At 35.9% G+C, this 24,414-nt stretch overlaps 1 protein-coding gene across 1 annotated transcript in view; it reads left to right on the top strand.

Annotated features, from left to right (window-relative positions):
* The first annotated feature begins 7,602 nt into the window (after positions 1-7,602).
* LOC112046673 (uncharacterized) overlaps positions 7,603-24,414 on the top strand; it is a 125,541-nt gene continuing 108,729 nt past the window's right edge. The window contains exon 1 of the mRNA XM_052886050.1: positions 7,603-8,164. The gene's annotated coding sequence lies outside the window, so the exon portion shown is untranslated. The remainder of the gene's footprint in view (positions 8,165-24,414) is intronic.

The raw sequence follows: 24,414 nt of genomic DNA, 5'->3' as shown, positions 1-24,414 counted from the left end.
CTTTTACAAAATTGCTTTACTATTAGCATACTCTTAATTTATATAAAACTAGCCGACGCCCGCGACTTCGTCCACGTGAAACTCGACTACCCATAGCCTACTCCTACCCCTACCCTACTCCTACCTACCCCTACCCTACTTTTCTAGTTGATTTTTTACACCTTGTGTCCGAAAAACCCAAATATCTTACGGAACCCTCTTTTTATACAATAAATAATGTAGCCTATGTTACTTGTGGATAATGTAGCTTTCGAATGGTGAAAGAATTTTTAAAATCTGTCCAGTAGTTTTTGAGCCTATTCATTACAATCAAACAAACAAACAAACAAACATACAAACAAAGTTTATCTCTTTATAATATTAGTATAGATTTAAAAAACTGTCATCATCCCTATTATATCAGGGCACCGTCTCAGGTTTATGGAATCAGTGTGGCTTGTTGTGCTTCGACACTTAACGCGTTTCTTTGTTAAAGCTCCTTGTAAACTTGATTTGTTTATAAGCTAGCCAACGCCACATAGTTTCACCAGCGTAGTTTCAGGGATAATGTACCTATGACACTAACAAACAATGTGACTTTCCATTGGTAAAAGAATTTAAAAAATCGGATCAGTACATGTACAATCTTACAAACTTTACCTCTTTATAATATTAGTATAGAAATGTAGATGGTTTTCCACTTACCACCAGGAGGCTAATTCACTATCTTTGACATATGCCAGTTGACTTCGTCCGCATGGAATTCAGTTTTTCACAAATACCACCATGGATTTTTCCCGGATGAAAAGTAGCCTATGTGTTTATCCAGAGTAAAATCTATTTCCATTCCAAATTTCAGCGAAATCGCTTCAGTAGCCGCAGCGTAAAAGAGGAACAAACATACTTACACACTTACGAACAAACTTTCGCCTTTATAATATTAGTGTGATTGAGATTCTATATAACAAATGTCATCCCGTGTTTACTGGTGGAGATCACAAAGTCTACCTACTTTATGATCTCCACCAGTAAAGTATGACATTTTGTCATTTGATTAGATGTTTATTTTAATTGGTTGATAATAAAGACCAAAATTCTCAATTGGCCAGCAGGTAGGTCATCTGCTTGGTCCGACAATCAAAAACTAAAAAAACAAAAGCTCTTACCCACACGAAGTAACTTCAGCTTAGTTAAAACTAAAACGTCAAAATTTTCATTTACTTTTAAAGATTTCATGACTCTTTTTGCTTCAAGTAATGAAAAGGTCATGATATCCGCAGTTATGTCTATTACTAGTTGGTGCTATTTGTTGTCCCCGAAGTTATAAAGAAGCCCGGCACGTAATCCCTCAGTCGCGCGCCGAGGGCGACGTTGACGCCATGTCAGAAGGGGGACAATGAGCATGCACCAAAAGTCAGAAGTACGATTGGAGATCATTCACCCTACAATATTTTACATACAATACTTTTATTATCATTATCAGCTTATTTTTACAGTAAATGCCTCGCTATTTTTTTTTAATATTCTTTACAAGTTAGCCCTCCACTACAATCTCACCTGATTGTAAGTGATGATACAATCTAAGATGGAAGCGGGCTAACTTGTTAAAAGTAGGATGAAAGACCATAACCCTTTCGGTTGCTACACGATATCGTAACGGAACGCTAAATCGCTTGGCGGTATGTCTTTGTCTAATGGTAACTAGCCACGGCCGAAGCCTTCCACCAGCCAGACCTGGACTTATTAAGAAAACCTTAATCGACCCAGCGGGGGATCGAACCCAGGACCTCCGTCTTGTAAATCTATGAGATATTTGCTTATAGGAGAGGCGATATGGAGCATGGACTCACTATGCTCAAGCAGTGTGGGTTGGCGAGTCATAATTACTATTTTAATGATCACTATTAGATGATAATGATAATGATTGACCATGTTATTGTAGTGTAACATACTACCCACTTTTAACTGGAAGAATAATACTTATATATTTCTTTAAAGGCCCTGAACAAAGCGCGGCCCGATGGACAGACGGACATATTAAAACAATAAGGTGTCCTTGTGAACTACGGAATAAGAAATATAGATAATAATTATTATTATGTAGGTTCCAATCAATACCTGTATTTGGCAAAGCACCGAGTGAAAACTGCTACTTCTGCAGCGAGGAGGACACCCTGAGACACGCGATCTTCGAGTGTCTGATCAAAGAACAGAGATCGAGGGGCCAAAGGAAAAGGTGGAATCGCAAAACCTCATTGCACGCATGCTAGCAGACGAGGAGGAATGGAGGAAGTACTCACAGATGCCCAGGGCTAGTAGGATTATAAGAGAGGAAAGAGAAATGACTGAAAAGAAAGAGAGAGAGAAATGATAAATAGAAAGTCAGTACGATGAAATGCACAGCGGTTCCGTACTGATCGGTAGAAAAGAAAAAAAAAAGGGTTCCAAGTGCGCTTAAGAAAAAGAAAGAAGAAAAATACAAAAAAACCACATGTTCTGGCATATACGAGCAAGTTAGATGGATTTAGTATGCAATGAACTATGATGGATGGATGGATGGACCGCGGTTCTTAATTACAGTAGGCAATTCCGGATAAAATAAAGTCCATGTTACTCACTAATAATATAGCATTGTATTGGTGAAAGAATTTTTAAAATTGCTTAAGTGTGAAAGCGTAACAGACAAACAAACTCGCATTAATAACAGTCAAATTATGGTGTAAGGGAGTTTAAGTTTATGGTTTGCATGTGAAAGTGTAGATCGCGGCCGGCCGTGATCGTCACGTAGAGGGGCCAGACGAATAAAGCGTCGTAATTTGTAATATTGGAAGTAGTGGGAATTAGGGTTACCACGTAACAACTTAAATATTAATTGTTATTTTTTTTAATATTTTTCGCAAACTCATGTATAGCTTGAAATGTTTGTATCTTCAGTTGTTTGAGCCGAAATAAATAACAATGAATGTGTTAGCTAAGAGACGCATGCCATTTTAAAATTACAGCAATCTCAAGCTGAAATTTTAAGTGTAAGTATGAGCTAAGAGTTATTTTCTTTGTATCCCCATGATACAATTTTTTTTTTATCCAAGAAATCTATGACATTCCATGGTATTATTACAAAAAAAACTTAATACTCGTGTATGTTACAAATATTTTTTTTTATTTATTATAAACAATTTATACGTTTTTTATTATAAATATCACACTGACATATTTATAACTATTTACAATTTATTACACATAAAATATAAAAAGCATATTGTAATATCTTAACGTTCTAAAAATTTGATTAGCGAGTGAAAACTAGGCACTTCAAATCTTAAGCTTTAAGAATAAATAATTCAATTATACATTTAGCACCCATTTATATCTCAATTCTCAAGTCTTTTGCCATTACCACCACCATATAATATCTACTGTGACCATATTATTAACATTGAACGTGTCTCAAAACTAACATCAAACTACGGAAATCTACAATACCAAGCGACAACATAACCTAAAAAATCCTCTACGTAAATTTTACTCCTAAAGGATCATCCTTTAGGAGTAAAATTTGACGTTGAATCTAGAATGTTTATCAAATTATCCACTGTTGTAATAATCATTGAATTCTATTTAATATTCAAAAGTAGCAACCCTAAGTACAGCCATAATGAATCGGCGTACGCATTGTATAGCCCAATAGTCCGTGTATTTGGCGTTCTTCCGCCGCGGATTGTTCGCTAAACGATCAGCTGCCGGTCTGCGCGCGCCGATCAGCTGTTCGTAGCCGGTTTGCGTATAAATAGTCCACTCGAGACCCTGACACTTTACTGACTGAATATTGTGCTATTTATTTATATATTACACCGTAAAATTATAAATACCGTTTATATTGTGTGTAATTTATTATTTGACGGCCTCCGTTGCGCAGTGGTATGCGCGGTGGATTTACAAGACTGGGTTCAATCCCCGGCTGGGCCGATTGAGGTTTTCTTAATTGCTTCAAGCTTGGCTGGTGGGAGTTTTCGACGTCGCTTTCGTTTGTGGCTACTGGTAACTAGAGCATCCTACCGGCAAAGACGCACCGCCAAGCGTTCCGGTAGGATATCGAGTAGAAACCGAAAGGGGTGTGGATTTTCATCCTCCTCTTAACAAGTTAGCCCGCTTACATCTTAGATTGCATCATCACTTAGCATCAGGTGAGATTGTAGTCAAGGGCTAACTTGTAAAGAATTAAAAAAAGAAAAAATATTTCGCGAGATTGTAAACTGTCTAAAGATTGTGAACTCCATACATACTCATAAGAACCGGAACTTGAGTGGTTCAGAAACCAAATTTTGGGTGAGGTTAGGTATTTCTTTATTTGTGAACGTACAAATAAAAAAAATAATTCTTTACAATCTATCAACATTTAACAATCTCGTTAAATAGATTATAATCTAACGGTATTTACAATTTTACGGTGACATATTATATAAAATTTGGTGACCATAAAAATATTGTAGTGAGTTATCCTTGAAAGATAGACAAATTCTATCGCGGACTCACCTTTAGAACTTTTAAAAGAATTACGTAGTACATTTGCGTAACTTTAACCGATTACGCAGCGCACGCAGAAGTAAATTAATTTTTCCGGTTTTATCACAGTTTTCATTGATGCTCCGCTCCTATTTTTCTATAGTGTGATGACTAATGTAATAGCTGATAAATGATAAAGTGTAGTTCTCTATCGTCTCTATAGTATTTGAGTTAATTCGTTACATAAAGAAATACAAATCTGTCCTCTTTATAATATTTGTGTAGATGTATATTTGAAATACTCAAAAAATTGGATTCTACTCATTGTGCTTTGGCCATGATTATGGAAATGGATCAGAAATTATGCTTATGCGACATTGTGCTTTGGCCATGATTATGGAAATGGATCAGAAATTATGCTTATGCCACATTGTGCTTTGGCCATGATTATATGGCGAAGATATAAAACTTCCGTAGTCGCCACATAAAAGTAACACCACCAAATTTTCAAATCTGGTCTATTACTGAGGTATATCTGGATGAAAAATATGTCAAATTGAACCTTTATTTCCCATGGTTTTAGGTAAAGCAGGTGCGATGTCAATATTTATATTTATGGGCACAATAAAAACTGGTATCCAAAGCTTTGGATGATATAAATTATAATTAAAGCGATTTCGACGATCTCCATACCGTTTATTAATGGAATGGTTTACAACAGGGAGGTCTTTTGATTATTTCCAAAATTGACTCAACTCTCTCAAAACGACTCAAATTGTTTGGTTTGATAGTCTTCGGCCGTGGCTAGTTATCGGTTACGTGGCTTTACCCTTCCGGCAACGATCTATTTTCAAAAAAAATTCAAAATTAATTTATTTCAATTAGGCTTAGTTTACAAGCTCTTTTGAAATGTCAGGATAATGTCATAATTTAATTTAATCTAGTGGTGGTAATAATAGTCGAAAACTTAAAATTAAAGTTACGAGGGTTCCAAACGCGACTTGGTCCGAGAAGAGCCCACAACAAACTCAGCATTTATTGCAAAGCGATACTGCCTTTTTCAATAACCTACCCAAGATTACGGATAGATAGCTATCCTCGATTATCAGTAACAGTCAAACTATCTTTAAATAGTCAAACTATCTGTCAGTAGGATATTGAAAAGCAGATAAAAACAGAAAGATAGATTTTCTTAACTTTAGTAAGAGAAATGGCGGATAGATAGGTTATTGAAAGCGGCCGTAAGCGTTCAAGTACGATGCCGCGTAGAAACCAGTCATGGGTATACAATATTATAGGTACAATGTCCATCCATTCTTTTCGTCCGAAATTCCTCAGTGCCTGAAGACAAAAGTCTTCGAACAGTGCGCGTCGCCAGTGATGACCTATGGTTCCGAGACTTGGTCGCTAACTATGGGCCTCATAAAAGGCTCAGAGTCACACAGCGGGCGATGGAACGAGCTATGTTAGGAGTATCTTTGAATGAATGAATGAATGAATGAATGAAATATACTTTATTGTACACCAAAAATAATAATAACAGGCAAGAAATTAACTTAAAAACTAATGTACAATTGGCGGCCTTATCGCTAATGAGCGATCTCTTCCAGACAACCAATCGAAAAATCTTTGTGTGATCGAATCAGAAATGAGGAGATCCGCCGAAGAACCAAAGTCACCGACATAGCTCAACGAGTTGCGAAGCTGAAGTGGCAATGGGCGGGGCATATAGTTCGAAGAGCCGATGGACGTTGGAGTCCCAAAGTGCTGGAATGGCGACAACGCACTAGTAAGCGCAGTGTTGGCCGACCCCCCACCAGGTGGACTGACGACATCAAGCGAGTCGCAGGGATTCGCTGGATGCAAGTGGCTCAGTATCGTGATGTTTGGAAGTCCCTACAAAAGGCCTATGTCCTGCAGTGGACGTCCATCGGCTGATATGATGATGATGATGATGATGAGTCCATCCATTCATCATCTAGATGGCTGGTTAGCAACAACGTCGTTCCTTCCACACATATAATCAGTGCCGGGTGCCTCGATGCCCTAAACATTCTTCTCCCTAAGTGTCCCTAACTTTAAGTGAACTACGAAGAATTAATGAAAAAATATCTTACTGCCGTAGGTAGAATACAGATGCGACATGCGACCAACGACATCTTTACTCACGACATTGAAAGCTCTGATACTAATAGAAAGCCACGTTATCTGCGAGTGTTATAGGCTATATCTTATCCCCATATTTCCAAGTGAACGGGAATTGCGGGTAGTCAGCAGTAAGTATATAATTTCATACTTATATTAAAGAAATAAAGATGTGAAAGTTAGACTGTTTGTTTGTTCCGCTTTCACAGATACACCGCTAAATCGATTTTAAAAATTCTTTTATCAATATCTACACTATCAGCGAATAACATAATAGACTATATTTTAGTCCCCGTGTTTCCACGTGAACGGAAACTACGCGGTAAAATAGCGGGGCGTCCGTTAATAAATATTATAAAAAAATATAAAAATATGTTCAATTTTGAAGGTTAGCGTAAACAAACAAAATATAAATTCAATATAATCCAGTTTTTAAAATAATTCAAATTGGTCAGCCATTTTTTCATTGATTATATAGATTTTATTCTAAAAATTCAATAAAATCTTTTACATTAAACATCTGTAGGGTTAACTTGTAGTACAGAAGAGTATACAAAAATAATAGACGAAATTAACATTCCAAAACATTTATATAAAAAATTAAAATCAAGTCAGAGAAGTAGATCAAACAGGTCTGCTTTTAACCACAACGCGTGATTGTATCGTAATACAATTTATTTTATTTTGATGACTTTCACCAACGTCACGCTACTAGAACTGAACTATCAATTTGTGTATTATGTTTTTTTTTCAATTAGCCCAGATTATTATTATATATTTTTTCTTAATCAATGGATCGTTATCGCCGTCCAACAAGATTTATTAGTCAGGGACAGTCATTTGACCGGAAATTTAATTTAAAATCGTATTTTACAAAAATAAAAAATGATCCTATTGTTACTAACAAATTATTAAGTAAGGAATGTTTGTAGAGAAATATAACTACATATTGTTTTATTGATCCAAAGACTGTATCGTATCTCTCGATCAATATCATCACATTCTCTCAAGGCAGGTGTACATTTTGAAGCAACTACAGGTTTAAGTACACCGTGCCCATAATGTAGAGCGTAGCTCTCACGACGTCACGCATCATACGGTCCATGTAAAAGCTCAACAAGTAGCCGGATCAGGCGAACAGATCTGCCAACTGCGGCGCGTTCACACGGGGTTCATTCCACCACAATAACGTCACAGCGATTTCTGGGCGGCGTGACACGTTGCGCCCGCGGTTATGTGGAAGAAAGAGAGAGTGCATGAGAGCTCCGCTCTATTCTGTGATAGTGCACAGGTGCGCGCAGGCATCAGCTGTTCACTGCTCGTGCCCGCTCCAAATGTTCGAACCGCGTGCATTGCGGGCCGCCACCAGTCTATGTCGATAGCCGCCCGCGGGCAGACGTGCCAGTGTACTGTATGACCACGTCTCGCCGCGTCCCGCTACAGACTCGTTTCCCGCTGCCCCGATACCCATGTCCATGTGTTAGTGTGCATGTTTGTGTTTCGTGTTGTCACGGACAGCTCTTTGTCTAATTAACAGGTAGGCAGGCATGCTCTTTTTTACTCCTAATACAAAAAAACGGGGCATTCTAGTTGATCCTATTCTATTGTTGAACAGTTGACACATAAAGACGAAACACTTGTATGGACTTTTTTTTTTAATTTTAAGTTTTATGAAGCAAAGGCCGCGTACGAACGGCTTGATAAAACGGACCGAAACAGGTTTTCTGTGGAAAGGCATCTGGCACGCACTAATTGATATCGCATCAGCTCAACAAACGATGACGTTTGTAATTATTATGACTTAAAGTGGTGCTGAAAGTTTATTATTTTTACGCACTTAACTTTTTTTAATATATTCTCGGTAATATAAGATATTTTACTCCACTATCTATTTATTATCTACGCATTATTGCAGTTGTATCGGCAAGTTTATTACACATGCAGTAAAATTGCCGATAAAACCCTGAAATAGAATTTTAATTCATTTAATTCGAATTAATTAACTACCTAATTTGTAATGAAATAAGTTTATTTATATAGGTGTTTTTATGTACATGCAAATAAGGTCTACAATCAAATGAAACTGAAAAGTTATTCGCACTAAATTAACAAATTGTTAGATGAATAAACTTAAATAAAACTCGAAATAAATAATAAAGGGGTTCATGTTTTAATAATCAGTTTTAATGATTGATAACATAGGGCTACATGGGGTGGGATGAGTAGGAACCGCGAAGGGAGGGGGGGGGGGAAGGGGGGGAGGTGTATTCGTGACGCCCATGACGTAACCAATTGGTATGCGATGGTGCGGACAAAGAAATTAGTGTTAGAACTTTCTCTTACAATTAATACATAGTTAGGTACAAGATTTTAACATTTTACAGTTGTTTACTTAGTTCTTTATTTAAAGTTTTAGATAAATATATTTACAAATAAGATAAGTGATACTGGATACGTGACTTGACAAAAAAGATGAATGTCTCTTTGCCTATAATTTATAATCTTTTACGTACGTAACTACCTACAATATATATAACGATGACATTAATATGTATTTAAATAAAATATGTTTTAAATCCATTTTAAAACAGATTCACACGTAATAGTTATTAGTTACGATTTTGCACCTATACTTTATCAAATGACGATTGATGGTTGATGACCTTTACCTAACACACACGACTTCTATGTTTTTTTCGTTCACTAAGAAATTTATTTTGCAAATTCACAATATTATAAACATTAAAAACAGCTCATTTTATAAGCCTAATGTAAATAATGCAGAGAGGTTACTTTATAATATAAAACGATCGCACTAGAATAGAATTCATGAATAGATAGGTTCAGTTCAATTTCGAATTCTGGAGGCTGGAGGAGAAGCTGAAGGAGGCATATTCGACTCACTGTTGAGCACGAGTCTCCTCTCAGAATGAGAGGGGTTAGGCTAATAGTTCACCATGCTGGCCCAATGTGGATTGGCAGACTTCACACTAGTAGAGAATGAAGAAATTTCTCAGGTATGCAGGTTTCCGCACGATGTATTTCCTTAACTGTTTGAGACACGTGGTATTAATTTTTTTTTTAATTGCACATAACTTATAAGTTGGTTTTACATGCTCCGGACCGAATTCGAACCTACCTTAGATAAAATAACATGCTTTTATCAAAATTATACCTACCTATATCCTATCAAATTTACCAGTGTTAGAGAAACAAATTGAACTATACACTGAAACAATGCAAATTTAACTCTATTGTGAAGCTAGTAAGAACGAAATTCCTTTGTTAAATCCCTTCACACTAGGGGCGGCACCGAAAAATAGGGTGCAGGCAGATATAATATGAGTAGCTCCAACCAATATAAGATTGATTTTAGTTCCCAAGAAAATACACTTCGCTCTAAATATTACAATTTTCTAATAATATTAAAGCATTAAGAAATCGGATCCGAAGACCTGGTCGTTAACTGTGGCCCTCAAAAGGCTCAAAGTCACTCAACGGGCGATGGAGCGAGCTATGCTTGGGGTTTCTCTGCGTGATCGAATCAGAAATGAGGAGATCCGCAGACGAACCAAAGTCACTGCATAAAGCTCAGCGAGTCGTGAAGCTGAAGTGGGCAGGCCACATAGTTCAAAGAGCCGATGGATGTTGGGATCCCAAGGTGCTGGAATGGCGACCCCACACCGGAAAGCGGGTTGCAGGGAGCAGCTGAATGCTCGCGGCTCGAGACCGTTTTATTTGGAAGTCCATGCAAGAGGCCTATGTCCAGCAGTGGACGTCCATCGGCTGTTAATGATGATGATGAAGAAATCTCAACTAATATCAAATAAAACTCATTTAAGTACCAACCTATTTTAATAAGGCTTAATTAAAAAGTACTTTTGAAACGTCAAGTTTGACTAGGTATACGTAAAGAGAAGAGCCGGCAAGAAACTCTACAGTCGCTCTTTTAGAGAAATTATACATTATTGTAATTAACAATAGTTAAATTTATTCCTTCTTGTGTGAAAGTGGAAGCTGGTCCAATAGCCTCCAAGCATCTTTAACATTAATAAATTCATCAACTTTATAGTAACTTCGACTTATTTAATGTTTTTTTTATTTTTTTTTTAATCTGCACAAATTAGCCCTTGACTACAATCTCACCTGATGGTAAGTGCAATTTAAGATGGAAGCGGGCTAATCTTTTCGGTTTCTACACGACATCGTACCGGAAAACTAAATCGCTTGGCGGTGCGCCTTTGCCGGAAGGTTGGTAACTAGAACTTGAACTTGAACCCAGGACCTCCGTCTTGTGAATCCACCGCGCATACCACTGCGCCACGGAGGCCGTTTTTTAATATATTGCTTTAAGTTATAACTTCAAGTCCATGACCGTTTTCGGTGTAATATGATATTGATAATGGCGGATTTATAAAGTCGCCCGCTATGCCTCCCTCTTTATAGGTGAGACGATATGGATTTTAGTCCCACCACCCAGCTTCAATGCAGTTTGGTGACGGACCAACGGCTTATAATATAACTCAACATACATGAGAACATAAATATAATGAACATTAACACATGAGAATTTTATTGAAAATTAGAAAAAAAATCAATATCTCGGCACTAATTAAACTTGAACCCAGAACCGCGTGTGTCAAAGCCACATAAGCTAACAACGGAACCAACGAGGTGATTGCTCGTTATTGCATTTTTACCTCACTACGGCCAAGCCAAAATGGAAGGGTAATGATTTTGGCAGTCTATTTATGGATGTATCTATGTATGTTTCACCGTAGCGCCTAAACTACTGAACCGATTTTATTAAATGAGCTGTAAAAAGATTGGTAATAATAGCGGAGGTGAAATAGGCTATATAAAGTTTATAAAAAAAAATACATGACGGAATTAAAACCTCATATTCTAAGCTCGAAAAAAATTAAACCAAGATAATCACTATTTGTTTGGTATCAAAAGAAAGGCCTTGGCAAGCACATAACGAATATGTATATACATCATAATGTTGGAGTCAAAATATATCTTTAAATTGCGATAGTATGTACAGTTCGTGCGGTTCATTCGTTCCATATAACTATGTTAGAAGAAACCACTTTTTTACGCAGTCGGATAATAGTTTTTAAACTTTTTTTTTCATTCTACTATCGATCTTTAAATACGAGACGTTCGTTAACAGACGAAATGAGCGTGATGTTAATTTATCGACCGGAATTTTCCGTTACCAAAGACAATAACTGACTCATGGTATCATCGACGCCAATTATCGGCTGGTTGGTAACTAACTGTAGTTGGTTGGGAAAGAAGGAAATATTTGGAAAAACGTTTAGAATGTCGCTATTTAAAATTCTTCTACTTACGGTCTAATTATACAGGGTGCTGGGGAGTACTTTCAATTACTTCAAGGTGTTGACGAGTCCACTTATAGGAACTGCATAACTAAAATATTTTAAACTAAAAAATAAAAACATTCTTTGTTTTCATACAAAGTAATTCAAATAATTTAGACTATTCATGTAACACATTTCCTTTATATATCCTTGCATTTTAAAATTTGGCTACGTCATAATTATAAGGATGCGTATAAGGGACACATTTTAAGATTAACTTACACACTAGTGGACGCACGCGATTTCGTCCGCGTGGGATTCAGTTTTTCACAAATCCCACGGAAACTATGGATTTTTCCGGAATCAAAACTAGCCTATGTGTTAAACCAGAGTAAAATCTATTTCCATTCCAAATTTCAGCCAACACGCTTCAGTAGCCGCAGCGTTAAAGAGGAAAAAAACTTACACACTTACACACAAACTTTCGCCTTTATAATATTAATGTGATTTGTTAGGTGTTGCAGGTCGATAGATTATAAGTCTAAGCTTTCCTATTTAAAATATTGAAAACACAACACTAGCTAACATGAAACGCAAACACAGAGAGGCAAGTTAAGTATCAATTATTCGTACCGCAACCTAATGTGGTTGGGTCCTAATTATAATTGATAAAATAAAAGCGATAATCAAATTGGTAAACTCAATATAGATTACGTAAAGCGGTCCCGGGCACGCACCGAACACAGGAAGATCATTGGTATTCATGAAATCAATGTCAAAGAGCACATTTCCTCAATCTAACTCGAAGGAGCTTGTGTCGCTAACAACTTGCTAATGTTTGAATTCTTTGGTGCTTTGCTACTTTAGTTTGTTTTTACCCGACTGCGTCAAAGGGCAATGTTTTTCGAGCGTATTTATGCATGTATATATTAAAGAAAGCTAAAATGTTGTAATAGGTAACCCGATCATGTGTTTTATAGTCATGAGCGCAGGCGTTTATTGTAAAGATTGTAGAAATGCTGTGGTTAATATATATATACCTACCTATTCCAAGCGTAAAAATGTACAAGTATGTATGGATTTTTAAAAGGTAAGCCGCTAGGAATCGGGTTGTTTAGCCGCTGCTGAAATTTGTGTGTATGTGATTCATGTCATGTCCATTTCTTTGGCACGCCCAGCTGGCCTATTTCCTATTCTGGTTTTTATTATCAACTCATCAAAAAAAACAAATCAATTGACAAAATGTCATCCACATACTATGATACAAATTACAAATGTCATCCGGTACTTACGGTGTATATCTTATAGTATGTAGATTGTAGATGACACTTTGTTGTCCACTTCATTAAGACGATAATAAAGACCAAAATAGTGAATTAGGCCACTGCAACCCAAACGGCTGGACGGTTTTTGATATTTGAGGTGTCAATTAGTTCGTCAGAATTGTGGTAGTGACATAGGCTATATAAATTTTTAAAATGGCGCCCGTACATTATATAAGGGAGGGTTTGTTATTTAACCGTCTTGTAAGCAAGCGCTTACCACAAAAATGTTAACATTGGACATTCTACCTTCGCAGAAGAACTAAAAGTTAAAGAAATTGTAATGTAATGCTAAATTATACCTAATACTGTACGAGTATGATTTAAAAAAAACAATTGCTGAGTTGATTGTCAGCAGAACCTGCCTTCCCAGTGGTAGTCTTTACAAATGGTCAAATTGACGTTTCAAAAAACAACATACATACAGTTGTTCATAGTACTCACTTTAATGGGATAAATATTCACAATGGTGAGCTTTCTTTGTCAACCAACATCAGAAAGTTTCAAATCTTTTATTGAGATATTTCTGAATAAATAATCTTTTGAATACTCCAACTCATGGTTATAATTAAGATAAATTTTCATTTTAATTAAGATTAGAAAAATTTGTTTGTTTTTTTTTATATAATATGTAATATCAACGGAAGATTCTTGTAATTAATTTAAGTAGCTTTGTTTTTATCATTGTTATTGTCATTGTTAATTAGGGTACGATGGGACTGACATGTTATTTATAATAAAAGTCCCTTAAAACTAATAGATTAAAAAAAAAAAAAAAATCATCTTCATCAATTCTATTAATGACAATAAACAATCCATTTCTGAAACTTATGAGAATCACCTTGATTTTTGATTTTTGAAGTAGAACTTGGATAGAACCAATTCAATGTCTTAAACTTACTATTTGTTAGGGTTTCTCTTAAGACTAAGTGTGTTTGAGTAATATGTACATAATTATAATAATTTTTGTAAAATATATAATGATCTCATAACTTAGTACCAACGGATTTCACATAACTTAATTATTTATTATGTAGATTTATAATCCTGTATAATTATGTGCTAAACTTGCAAATTACATATTTAAATTCTGATTATATCTAATGCAGAATCGAGTAGGTATAACTTAAATTAATAGGTGTAGCGAATTTTGCAAGACTTTGTCCATAATTAATTATTTTAAATAAGCCTTTGTTGTAAAAATTTAAATAGGCTAGTTTACACTTTTTTTTAAATGGTCTTAAATTGTTCATTAAGAATACGAGACAAAACGCTTTCAGCCATGATGGTTTATATTTTATAACTTCATGACGTCAAGTAATCTGTATTATAATGTAGACTGCTTTTTATCCCGAAAAATCCATAGATCCTGCGGGATTTACGAAAAACTGAATTTCAAGCGAACAAAGTTGCAGAAGTCCTCATACATTTTATATTGCACTAGCGGACGCCTGCGACTTCGTCCGCGTGGAAATCAATGTAAACTTTCATGCCCTATTTTATTTTCATTTGAATTCATTCAGTAGTTAAGCGTGATGCGCGAACAACAAAAAAAAAACACGGACAGACAGGCAGACAGACAAAAAATCGAAAAAACATGTTTAGCTTCAGTTTCGATTATATAATGCCCCCAACAATGTACAGAATGTACAAAATGTACAGAATTCGTAGGTATTATAAGTATAAGTTCTAGATGGCGTTGTCGTCCATTATGCCACGCTAACGTTTGTTGTTATAAATGGTATAAGTAAAATCTCAGGTTGCGAATAAATGTATAGAATTCGACCAGTTTTATTGTAAGTATAGATAGATAGAGATACATTGATATATTAGAAAAAAATATAAAGTGCATGACACTTGATACGTAGTTTAGCAAATAAGAAGAATAATTGTCAGGAAATTGTACAAATAATTAAACTCTAAGGTACAAAAGAGTAACTTAATGATGCTCTGTCTCTTTGCGCTCATAAAAATGTCGTTTTATTTCTCCAAACCTCACTCCGCGCTGATAAGTTGGAAACTTTTGTGTGGACCATCTAACGACTTGTTGGGCGACTGGTCGACGGATTGTGCCTACGTGACTGCAATGAGAAGTTGCACAATCTGTTACTAGAGGGCGTTACTGGTGGAAACAAGACAATAATGTTATTATTTATTTTCTCTTTTTTCGATTGGTTGTCTGGAAGAGATCGCTCATTAGCGATAAGGCCGCCAATTGTACATTAGTTTTTAAGTAAATTTCTTGCCTGTTATTATTATTTTTGGTGTACAATAAAGTATATTTCATTCATTTCATTTCATTCATTCAATAATGTAGGCCGACTAGCAGACTAGTCTTTTGATGAATCTCGTATCGTATTTGTTACAGTTTTAATTAAATATTTTATCGTTATGAAAATATGAAAACTGTTTTGTTTGTATTAATGTTGTTCGCTTTTGACGGCCGCGTGGCGCAGTGGGTAGTGACCCTGCTTCCTGCATCCACGTTGGATGGGTTCGATTCCCACAACTGGAAAATATTCGTGTGATGAACATGGGTTTTTTCCAGTGTCTGTGTCATACATTATATAAGTATTTATATGTAGTATATAAATATAAATGTATATGAATATTATAATATCAACTATCTTAGTACCCATAACACAAGCTACTCTGTATGCTCATTTTGGGGCTAGATAGTGATTGTGTATTGTTTAAGTATATTTATTTTTATTTATTTATTATTTTCTAGACACTTACATAAAGTTCTTAATTAAGTACTTACAAGCATAATTTATTTTATCAACTATTTCAATTTATAGTTAAATAATTAATATTACCACCTATATATACTAAATATTTTGAAACTAATTCAAATTCGATCATCTAATGATTTGTAACGACTAAAAATAAAAGTTGGTGATTTAATTAAAAACATTATAATGGAACTAAAATAAGAAGAGAGTCTCTTTGACTTCAATGACTACAGAATGAGAAGAATAAAAATAAATAAATAAAAATAAATAAATAAAATAAATATACTTAAACAATACACATCACTATCTAGCCCCAAAGTAAGCATACAGAGTAGCTTGTGTTATGGGTGCTAAGATAGTTGATATTATAATATTAATATACAATTATATACTACATATAAATACTTATATAATGTATAAATACACACAGACACTGGAAAAAACCCATGCTCATCACACAAATATTTTCCAGTTGTGGGAATCGAACCCACGGCCGTGGATGCAGAAAGCAGGGTCACTACCCACTGCGCCACGCGGCCGTCAAGAATGGAATGTTATTGCGAGTAAAAAGCACCGAATGAAATAGAATAGAAAGAATAATGAATCAAAGCAGTCATTTATTCAAAATAAACTCTCGTCGATAAGCAAGTTCTAATAAAATTAGTAGGATTTAAGCTAATCAAAATAAATTAGTATATTACATGAACTTCGACGTGTATTTTGACTGTTAGCAACTCCACTAATAGTTCGAAACTTAAATGTGTTAAGTAATAAATTCATGTGCATATATTTTATCACTTCATGACGTCACATAATTTAACCTTGATTATAATGTAGACTAATTTTTATTAGATCCTGCGGGATTTACGAAAAACTGAATTTCAATCGAACAAAGTTGCAGAAGTCCTCATACATTTCATATTACACTAGCAGACGCCCGCGACTTCGTCCGCGTGGAATTCAGTTTTTCACAAATACCGCGGAAACCATGGATTTTTCCGGGATTAAAAGTAGCCTATGTGTTAATCCAGAGTAAAATCTATTTCCATTCCAAATTTCAGCCAAATCGCTTTAGTAGTCGCAGCGTAAAAGAGGAACAAACACACTTACACACTTTCACACTTACACACAAACTAAAAAAGGCAAATTCAGGCTTACTCTTCACGGACCAAGGCGTTTTTAGAATCCTTGTAACTTTAAGTTTTCAACTAATTATTATCACCCCAATATCTAATAATATTACCTGACGTTTAAATAGTGCATAGGATATTGGATAGAAGCAGGCGTTACTTTGCGGAAGTTCATCATGATTATATAATGATTTATTTATTTTGCTATCATCCGCGAAAAGTCGACGAACCCATGCGACAACGTCACCCAGGTCCGGCAAAATACTCTCTACGTACGTTTCACCCCGAAACCGGAGCATCCTCAGGAGATGTTGACTCTACAACGTGCAATTGCAAAGTGTAAGTGCAAAGACTTAGTATTAGTAGTAGTATTTTGCCGGACCTGGGTGACGTTGTCGCATGGGTTCGTCGACTTTTCGCGGATGATAGCAAAATAAATAAATCATTATATAGTGCATAGGAGTCAGGACTAAGCTTAATTGAATTACGAATTTTGATTTTGAATTTTGAGTTTGAAGTCCCTATATGTATATTCTGATCAATGACTAATCAGCGTCCAGCAACGGGGTAATAGCAGCACTGTACTAGTTAAAACGGAACGTCGTCGATTCGCATTGAATCTATTTGCGCCACGTTAGCCCTCATTCGCACGAGAGATTTTTTAACGTCCGTTAAAAATGCTCTCGTGCGAATGAGGGCTTATACCGTCCATGTGCATTTCACAGAATAACTTTGCTTATAATTACCTACGCTTTTTCTTGATATCGTATTATCATATCAGAAAACTTAAGGAAAAAACAATATAAGAAGAATATATAAAGTAAATTCATTATTATCTATACCTACGTAAGTATAATAAATGTGTGGAGAGGTCAATTCTGTACATGAAATATATTTCCAAAATAACTATCAGCGGGTGATTAATGATCGATACTGATGCCAAAAATGTAGTCAGTAAAATTATTTTCTGTCTTCTGTCTGTCTGTCTATCTGCATGTTCGTTATAGAAACAAAAACGACTCGACGGATTTTAACGAAACTTGGTACAATTTTTCTTCATACTTCTGGGCAGGTTATAGTATATTTTTCATCACGCTACGATCAATAGGAGCAGAGCAGTGAAGGGAAATGTTGGGAAAACGGGAGAAGATACACCACTTTTTAAGCTTCCGTCGCTTTATAGGGTAGGGGTAGGGTAGGAGTATGGTAGCATTGAGTCCCTTATCATCCCCTGTAGGGTAGGGTAGAGGTAGGGTTTCACGCGGACGAAGTCGCGGGCGTCCGCTAGTGGGTTAATAATTAGATAAACCTAAAGCCCTGAATAACGTTTAGCTAACTCAAGGCCCGCGTTAGATAGCGATCTCGCGGAGATGCAGTGAGGCTCGCAGACGAGAGTGAACCTTGAATCGAAGGAGTACAGTTACTCTTTCGATTCAAGGTTCGAATCCGGTCGGGCATGCACCTCCAACTTTTCAGTTAAATGTACATTACAAGTGTCTCAAAGAGCGAAGGAAAAACGTCAAGAGGAAACCTGCGTACCTGAGATTTATTTTAATTATTTACGTGTAAAGACTGCCAATCCGCGGGGGGCCAGCATGGTGAACTATTAGCCTAACTCTTCTTAGTCTGAGACTCGTGCTCAACAGTAAGCCGAATATGGGGTGATGATGATGATGGATATAATAATTGACTGATCCAACTAACAATTACAGAAGGATGTAGATACTCTGTACAGGTGTAAATTAAATCGTTCGACCTATTAATTTAGGTTAGCGCTTAATGAAAAGTTGGTTAAACGTTAGTTAATTGTAATTCATTTGTATGATAAACTACGTCACAGCTGTAATTATAACAATTAGACTAAGAGCCTGTGTACGCCAGACCTTCGTCATTTTATAAATCAGAAAGTTTGTCAGCTCATGCTCCTGCCAAGTAAGTACGGTAGTTAATTATAGAGTTTGAACCGTAGTGGCTTTGGGAGGTAGCTAGGGGCTCAACCGTCTATGTATAAAGTGCAATCATTTCATGTTTTACGGCATACTATGAAAAATTATATTCCCAGTCGCCAGTCATTTAGCTTCGCGGCAACCCTTCGAAAAACACTATTTAATTTGAAACTTCAAGGGTCTCTAGCGAAGGTTTGCCACGAAGCTGAGGATCTGGCAAATGGGGGTATCATTTCACATGCCGATTTTGGCTGGTGGGAGGCTTCGGCCGTGGCTAGTTACCACCCTACCGGCAAAGACGTACTACCAAGCCAAAAAAAAAAAATATATAAAAAAATGTACTTTATTCTTAGACGGTTGGGGGTCTGGATCATACCTCCCAAAGCCACCACGGTCCAAACGCTATAATTTTATAAAATCTGAGAAACTTTCAGCTTTTATAAAAAGTCGAAGGTCTGGAGTTCACAGGCTCTCTGTCTAAAACTGTTATTCATTGTAATAATGATTATCGTTTGATAATAACTATAAATTTTGTCAATGTCAAGACAACAGTGCCAGTTACTGCCAATGGGCTAAATTCAAAGTTAAGGTCAACTTTAAATGGTTGTAGGGAGGTAGGGTGTTGGATCGGCTGATCGAACTCAAGAATGTTTGGAAGCCTTTACAAGAGAGCAAAGTCCAGCAATGGATGTCCATCGGTTGATGGACTGATTCTGATGATGATTTTTTAATTGTTAAGTGGTGTTAAGCGAAATTCACCAAATTCTAATATTTTTAGCTCATTTAGTACCTAATGATTTTAAACTTATTTCGTGGTTGTTAATTTTGAATATTATTAAAACGGATACATACCACGATAAAACGACGAGATTTTTAATGTCGATATTTCGACCCAGTTGCATGGATCGTGGTCACGACGGGACTGACGTTGCGAGATGCAAAGTTGACATCAGCTGTTAGCTGATAATATTCATTTAGTACCTACTTGTATGTAAAGAAACAAATACGCAGAAAATCAAATTTTAATTATAAACTTCTTTAGAATACATGTTAAACAGCTGAATCTAGATCCATACTCATCATAAACGATTATCTTAATAATATATATCGAATGGTTTTGATTTTCTTGATTAAAAAGTACGAGTCTACGAGACGAGATCTATTTATATCTTAGACGTTTAATCTGTGAATTTTACTGTTTGTTGCACATACGCTAATAAAACATCTACGTATTGAAGCATCATCACAAAGTTATATTATTAATGATGTAGAAACACATTCACTTGTCGCGATAGTGAGATTTCATAATGCCGATCAATTGCGCCAACAAACGCTACAGTTCGTATAAGTAGATAACTCACGACGTTATTGAGCCACTGCACTCACTGTTAGGGTTGCCAACCATTCTACAATATATAGTACTAGCTGACGCCGCGTGGTTCCCGTTCCCGTAGCAATATGGGATTAATATATAGCCTTCCTCGATAAATGGGCTAACTTAACTAACACAGAAAGAATTTTCAGTCAAGTTCAAATCGGGCCAGTAGCTCCTGAGATAAGCGCGTTCAAACAAACAAACAAACTCTTTAGCTTTATAATATTAAGTATAGATTGTACTATATTTCGGGTCTGTGTACTATATACTGCTGAATAAATATATAGTACGCAAAAATACTATATGTTTAGGTGGCCTTACGGAGCGGCATAGTCCAAAATGGACTCAGCTCCTTAAAATAAAGATTAAAAAGAAAACACTGATGACTGACAAACAAAATTTTCATTTTAAATCTTTATGAACATCAGTTTTCGACAGATGCAACAGTGTTTAAAACCAATCCGTACTTGTCTTTCTTACTGAGTTCCAAACATTAAACAAACAAATTAAAAAAAAAACATTTGGTTGCAAAAAATTAAAAATTTGAAAAAATGTGAAAAAGCATATAATAAATCTCGAGAAATGCAACAAGAGTAAATAAATATTGTTTTTTTTTATTTAAAAATAAATGTTTATATTTTGGCTATTCCCTAGAATACTACATTTTATTAAAAAATATTGGCAACCCTACTCACTGTTGACAATGCTGTGACGACATCTATTAAAACGATTTCTATTCCACTCAAAGCCCTACGTAACAATATTTTAACACAAAACTTTTCTTAACACGATCGACATTGAAAACCGAGTTAACACAATCTTAATCCAATCCGTATTGAACAAGCAATGAATGTAGTCGCAATTATTACAATCATTGCTTCCGACGACCTTGCACGACTCGAGCGTGTAATTACAAAAAAACTTTGTTTTGCCTCGTGGATTATTTTTTTAAAGTAATTGCTAAAGCAACTCGGCTATTCGGGTTTAATAGATTCCACAAAGGATGTACTTTTATATCCAACGAGGATAGTAAACTGTTTATAACAGACCGGGAAAATTGTTTTCACGAAGAACAAAGAGCGCGAAGACTATAAATTAGTTATGAGAGATCAGAGAAGTCATTAAGGATTGAAATTTGATTTGAAACACTTTGCTGATATTGCTAAGAAATATATGTCTGATTACTTATCTACTTAGTAAAATACATTTTTTTAATAACTAGCTTTCCGGCTTCGGGTTCAAAAATATTATACCTAGATTATAAGTACTTTTCGACATGTTTAATCTTTTCCTATTATAATTGAATATTACATATTTTAAATGTAAAAAGTAACTATTTTTAGTATTAAAATTATAAAATGTTTACTTATAAAATTTTTGTAAAGATGTAAATTTTAAATGATAAAATTGTCATATGAATTAATTTAATAACACATACTTAATTACATTGATGATACATTTACCATCTACATCTACCGACCACCTGTATATATATCATGCACGTATCTGCAAACAAATAAATTGATTGATTGATTGATTGACAAGTTAAAGTTTATCTGCGATCTTATCTCGGGTGCAATTCCGCTATTTTACACTCGTCGATGAAATTATCGTCTTCTTCGAATTTGAACTTTATTTGTATGGTAAGCCAAAATTAATATGTCATTAACAGCGAAGTTTCCTTGGAAACGAACGATGTCACAGCGATGTAATTTAATGGAATGCGGGGGTTGATGGGAAGTGACGATGCAGTCTAATGTCAGCCACTGACGATCAAGTAAGCTCACATGCCTATGTTGGTCACGATGTGCATGGCATCATGGCGATCGTGACCTACACACGATCAGTTTTATCGACTGTCAAGCTGTTAGCGCTGCATGTGAGATTACTTGATCGTCAGTGGCTGACATAAGATACATATAAAGGTTAGTAATAGATATCAGTTTTTAAATGTATCAGTAAACAGGAAAAACAAACATTTCAATGCAATTATTGCAATCTAGTAAATGATACCATCATATCATCAATATCAACCCATATTCGGCTCACTGCTGAACTCGAGTCTCCTCTCACAATGAGAGGGGTTAGGCCAATAGTCCACCACGCTGGCCCAATGCGGATTGGCAGACTTCACACACGCAGAGAACTAAGAAAATTCTCTGGTATGCAGGTTTCCTCACGATGTTTTCCTCCTCCGTTTGAGACACGTGATATTTAATTTCTAAAAATGCACACAACTGAATAGTTGGAGGTGCATGCCGGATTCGAACCCACACTTTCTGGAATCGGAGGCAGAGGTCATATCCACTGAGCTATCACGGGAAATGATACAGTAAACAAGAAAGGAATCTTAAAATCTTTTATTCTTCTTCTTAAATTCTTAAAAGGAATCTTAAATTCTTAAAAGTTTTTAATTAAACTGATTAGTTGAGATAAATCCTGAAGCCACAAATAATGAAGAACACCATATTTTTACCGAGACTCTAGAGAAAAGAGCGAAATGTAAGAAACTTCTGAAATGTGTAAGTTATTTCTTATCTTTTGTAATTATTAAGTTGGTCTAGTTTTTTTCTGACCTCGGGGTACCATCAAACTTTTTGAACAGTAAATCATCACACTAATATCAGGCCGTCATATTTGCCTCCGTGGCGCAGTGGTATGCGCGGTGGATTTAATGACGGAGGTCCTGGGTTCGATCCCCGGCTGGGCCGATTGAGGTTTTCTTAATTGGGCCAGGTCTAGCTGGTGGGAGGCTTCGGCCGTTGCTAGTTACCACTCTACCGACAAAGACGTACCGCCAAACGATTTAGCGCTCCGGTACGGTTATATTAATTGAGACAGATTTGGCCATCGCAGGCATCCATAGTAGGTATTTAGTAACACTATATAAAACGCTTTCTATGAAATAGAATTTAGTTAATTGAAACGAAGCGGTAACTGTTACGGTCACCGTTAAGTTATCTGAACCGTCGTATTGGCGGGTATTCTTTTTTTTTTATTTTCTTTTACAAGTTAGCCCTTGACTACAATCTCACCTGATGGTAAGTGAAGATGCAGTCTAAGATGGAAGCGGGCTAACTTGTTAGGAGGAGGGTGAAAATCCACACTCCTTTCGGTTTCTACACGGCATCGTACCGGAACGCTAAATCGTAAATCTAAGTAACTATATACAAAGCCGTGATAGCCCAGTGGAATGTGGATTTAACCTTCTGAGGACGTAGGTTTTAATGCGGTCGGGTTTGAGATTGATATTTAGTTAAGAAATTAAATATCAAGCTCAAACGTTGAAGGAAATCGCGAGGAAATCTGTAAACCTGAGAATTTTCTTAATTTTCTACGTGTGTGAAGTCTGGCAGTTTGGTGGACTATTAACCTAACACGTCTCATTCTGAGAGAAGACTCGTGCTCAACAGTGAGCCGAATATGGGTTGATAATGAGAGTGGCGTGCCCTCCATAGATACATAAATGCAATCCATACCCTGATTCATTACAAACCTTTTATGAGGAGAAATATTTCATTTTGTACAATTTGTATGTAGATAGCCTACCCTCGTTAAACACCTTATGCACGCCACTGGATGGTGATGATGGGGTAAAAACGAGAAAAATTTTCTATTTGAGAGCGTCCGTTACATGTACATCGTAAACGGTTAAAATTACGCAAAAATAATGTAAAATAAAGTCCTTGGCAGTATATATATCTATCTTATAAGGGTATATACATTTATTACCAGTTTCAACGCGGACGAAGTCGCGGGCGTCCGCTAGTTGTATGATATACGGTATCGATAACTGTGTCAAATGAATGCAGGAGACATACACTTGCGTGATACTTCATATTCGTAAAGTTTTACTGCTTGTTTCTCTTATAACCGGTTCAGGGTCGTTCCAGTTTGATATTATAGTATCAAAGTTACAATACTAAAGGTGGAAGAAGGAATATTGTTTATT

This window comes from Bicyclus anynana, chromosome 16, assembly GCF_947172395.1.
Source record: "Bicyclus anynana chromosome 16, ilBicAnyn1.1, whole genome shotgun sequence".
In the NCBI taxonomy this organism is placed as follows: Eukaryota; Metazoa; Arthropoda; class Insecta; order Lepidoptera; family Nymphalidae; genus Bicyclus; species Bicyclus anynana.
Note: the sequence above shows the minus strand (reverse complement) of the source record. Positions and strands in the feature narration are given on the sequence as shown.